Source organism: Rhagoletis pomonella, unplaced genomic scaffold (genome assembly GCF_013731165.1).
Source record: "Rhagoletis pomonella isolate Grant_MI unplaced genomic scaffold, Rhpom_1.0 Rhpom_scaffold_00002, whole genome shotgun sequence".
Lineage (NCBI taxonomy): Eukaryota > Metazoa > Arthropoda > Insecta > Diptera > Tephritidae > Rhagoletis > Rhagoletis pomonella.
In genome coordinates, this window is record NW_023458556.1 from 8,263,027 (window position 1) to 8,267,770 (window position 4,744).

A 4,744-nucleotide genomic window follows, 5' to 3' on the forward strand; every position below is an offset into this window, starting at 1 on the left:
AAAAAAAAAAAACGTACGGTGGTAGAAATGGACACGGACGTGGCTATCATCCCTGAACCATATAAAGCACACAGTACACATCGATCTGGGCTTGCGGCAGTTATCTCTTCGAAAAAGTGTACTCCTCAGATGTAAATATCGGCTTTGTGCGGGCGAAAATTAGAGGCATTAACGTCTGTAGATGTTATGCCCTCCCAAGTTTGTTGTGAGATCAGTTTCAGGCAGGTTCAGTTCTGGTAGGCACCTACTGATTATTTCGGGTGACTTCACGGCATCGGCTACTGAGTGGGTAAGCAAGAAAGGGGCGTAGCACTCCTTGAAACCTTCGCCGTATTGGAATAAGTACTTCTTAGCCAAGGAAACATCACCACATTTCGTAATTGTTGATATCACTTTTAGCAGCGATTCCCTAGCAAGGCATACATTTTGGTCAGAACTACCGTAAATATTGGCCCAACCCGAGAAGAACAAAAACTCTAGTTATGTTCGTGATCTAAAGCCAAACCAATAGTGGGCGTAGTTATATTATCACAAATTTTATGCATATATCATGAATGTTATATATGCTCGTATCTAAAGGACAAATACAAAGAAACAAACTAAGAGGTCAGTAATCAGACAAAATTAATGTTATCCATTTTATTTAATGAAGAAAAAATAACAAAATGCCAAGAAAAAACCGTTTTATTTACCAAATTCGGTCATATTGTGTATGTATGTATATGTAGTCAAAATATTTTGCATAATAAATTATTGATATATGTATGTACATAAGTATGTATAGGTATATGAATAGATCTCTTGCTTGCGTATGCAAATACAAAAAAAAATCAAATTATAAAGAAAAAGAAAGTTGCATGTACATAGCATATGACGAGGTAACACAAAAAAAAATGAATAAATAAACATGAAAATAACGGTAACTTTAACAGCCTACGCAATGCTTCCGTTGCGTAAATAAATTTTGCTGAATTTACTGATCTACAATTCCACTCAGAGATGGGCAAATATTTTAGTCACACATATGAAGACCACCACACACTTATGTATGTAATAGCCAAGTTAACAGAAGAAAAATCCTTTTTTGTGGTTAAATGTTTATCTGTTATTTTTTATAGGAGGTAGTTAATTAAAAGGTTAACAAGCAAATCAATAAAAATTGCATTCATTAAGGCCAATTTAATAAAATTATAACATCTGCAAACCTTAGCTATGCCCAGCAGATATAAGATATAAAAGATGGCTTAAGCGCCATTCAGAGCGCATGCTTTATAATTAAATATCGCGCCATTCTCTTCATAACTATTTATTTACTCATCAATTTCTTTTGAAGAAAGCAAAGAAAGCCACTGGCGGCTGCTTCAACTTAGTCTGAGCGCTAAAATATGGATAGCATTGATTAAGCAGCCGAAAAAAATATAAACAAGAAATCTAGCGCAGCAATCACCAAAACATTTTCTATTATGGTAATTAGTGCTGTAGCTGTAGCGAGGCTGTCTTATTTTGGCTGAAGCTGTACTGCTATAGATAAACATCTGCTATGCTTCATTATCACCATAATCTGTGCTAATGGCATTTTCTCTCAAAAGAGGGAGTAATATGCACTCGAATGAACATAGAAGATAAAACGATTAAATTACGTATTTATATGGCTTTAATTTTAGTATAATAAAAGTGTGCAAAATTGAATTTGTGATTTCGTCTACCATTTCTACCATTTTTCAGCTAATTTGTATTAAATGGTAATTGCGCTTTGTTTTGGCATGAAAACTCGCGTGATTTACATGCTGACATATCGTACCTTTGCTCTAAGTGTTTCATTAAAAAAAAATGTTTGAGCTAAGTATGCAGAATTGTTGTGTGACAGGTAATTTTTAAGCAAAAAACACAACCGACTTCAATTCTCATATAAAAATTTAGGATCTAAACCAAATTAGTATGGGACCACCTGTGAGGCACTAACTTTTCGATAGAAAAAGGTTTATCGAAATCGGTTGACGTGGTCCAAAGTTATGCGGTAACATGAGTTAATCCGACAGGTGGCGCTCACCCAGATGCACTATCTTTATTCGATATGCGAGCTGGTACATAATTTAAAACTGCATTAATAAATTAGTTGTTTCGTTCTTAAATATAAAGACATTGCGAAAAAACTAATGTACTTGTAGTTTGAAAATATATTAAAAAGTAAATATATTTAAAATCAGTATAATATATACTATTTAAATAATTAAAATGCGAACGAATTTTCGTCTTCTGAAGTACATTTTACAGTTTATGAAATACATTTGACGCTTTCTGAAGTACTCTTGGAAAAGGTGTAGTTCCGCACAGTTGCTACTCTAATTTTAAATTTCGTTATCAGTCGCTATAAAATCGCTGCAAAATTAATGTTAAATGACCTTTTTATTGTTGTTGTGCTTGAAAGTGTAAAATACAGTGTAAACATGTGTTGTTAGTGGTGGCGAAATTCTTTTGTTTTTTTTCCTATTTACAGCTTTCTTTAATTTTCCGCATTTTCACTTTGCGACTGCAATTGCTACAACAATAACAACGACGAACGCTGTCATCTATTTGTCATTCATCGCTCACCATGAAATTGCAAACGTCTTCGCTGGCGGCACTTGAAGCATTTTCCGCTTTTGACACAGTTCAGGTAGTTGTCATGTGCTTTTTTTTATTGTTATTGCCGTTGATGCCGCTGTGGCCGGTATTGCTGAAGTCAATCATCTTTTTGGCGTTTGCTATTGGAATGGCCGCTGTTTTCTTTTCTATTGCCCATTTGTGCTGTTGGCACTGTTTAATTTTCACATTTTCTATACTTAGAGACGTATCGCAGCGTAATTATTGAAACTAGTTTAATAAACAATAATAAAACTCGCATAGCACACGCTGAATACTCTTTGAGATTGGATGAAATGCCTCACCAAATAGCCAGGAGCATTGGCTGTAATTCCAGAGGGACTTCTGGTCAGGTGGCTCTTGGAGCAGCAATTTGCGGAATTGCACCTGCGGACACTATTACGATAATCAGCTTTGGGTTTTTTTTTCTGGAAAGAAGGAATACTTTTGCGAGTTTAGCTTTCGCCTCTCATCGACATTAGGGAGACATGCGAAGGGAATTGCTTTCCTGGCCTACTTAAAATTTTAAAGTAAACTAATACCGCCGGTTTTGGCAACGCACTGTGATCTAAATGCCTGCTTTCCTGGCCAAAACTAAATTCTGACATGTGTCAAAATCACTTGTTTATTGTTGCTATATTTTAGATATGAGGGTCACTAAAAAATTTTCAGAATTCGCAACATTAATGCGATTTGAGCCAATCTGAAGTTGCCTTCGTGGATCAACCAGAAGAAGATATTGTTCTATTACGAAATTATATGGGTAACATTTTTTCCATAAGCACTCAAAATATCGGATTGATGAATCGTCTGGTGTACATTCCTGATTTGGTACCTAATAAATTTTTTTTATTGTTGTTACACTCAAACTCAATAACGCAATAAACTCAATAAAGAGAGGAAACACAAGGCCCTGTCTCCTTTTATTTTTTCAGCAGTCAAATTAAAAAATTTAGACCCTTTTAAACTTTAAATTGAAATTCGTATAATCTAGCAACATTTTTAAACAATGACCAATGTATAAATGGATATTATAACAAAGTGGCATATGATTTTAACCCTACGCTGAAGCGTGCGGTGTGCGCCATTGCCGTTCTTGTAATCGGCATCCTATAATCCTTATTACTCATGTCAGTTACATACCCTGCAGGGAAAAATTATCAATTGTTAAAAATAACGAAATTGTAGCTAGCTTTTTGGCGGGATTTCGATAAAAACCTCACTTAAAGTGAGTTGTAGAGTCGTTCCGAAGTCATGCAGACGCAATCGTAGGTTTGTTTTCGTTACAAGTTTCTATAGCATTGTCAGTTTAAATGAAACTATTTTTAAGTTAAGTGAAACCTTTTTCAAATTAAATGACCTTCTTCAAAGGAAGTTTCATTTAATTTGAATAAAGTTTCATTGAATCTGAAAAAGGTTTCATTTAATTTGAAAATAGTTTCGCTTGACCTGAAAAAGGTTTCATTTAATTTGAAAAAGGTTTCGCTTTGTTTCAAAATGGTTTCATTTAGTTTGAGAAAAGTTTCATTTAAACTGAAAATGCTATATTTAAAAGTCCTCATAAAAAACTGCTCTGAATAGTTTTTTTTTGTGCACTTCACAAATACTTTTTCGACCTGGTGGTTGGAATAGAATAGCAGCGAGGGAATGAAAGTATTACACATGGCTGGCGACACGCTGTTGTAGAGTACCATCTTTTTTATGAGTTTTGGTGTTGTTCCAGAAAAATTTTATAGTTATGTACCTTTGAGTAGAAGGTTTTTATATGCAGCTATTTCAAGTTTGAGGTTCATTAGAAGGTTACTGATTTGATTTTCATTGTTAAAATACTTCTAGTACATTTTTAGCTTCCAAAGTGGGTTTAATTCTGGACTTTCTGCCATATTTTCTAGAACCTGTTGCAGTTTTATGAAAGTAAGTTGTCAAAAAAATGTAAGTTCCAGATAATTTTAAAACTTTGCAATAGTGAACGCGCTCTTGTTTTATGATTTATTTAAAATTGTGTTGAATAACTAATTGCTGGAATTACAGTTCAAGGTCATTAAAATACGTTGAGCAGCAAAGCACTTACAAAAACTAATGTTAGCAAATACCCACTTCACTAGCAATACAAAAAAAAAAA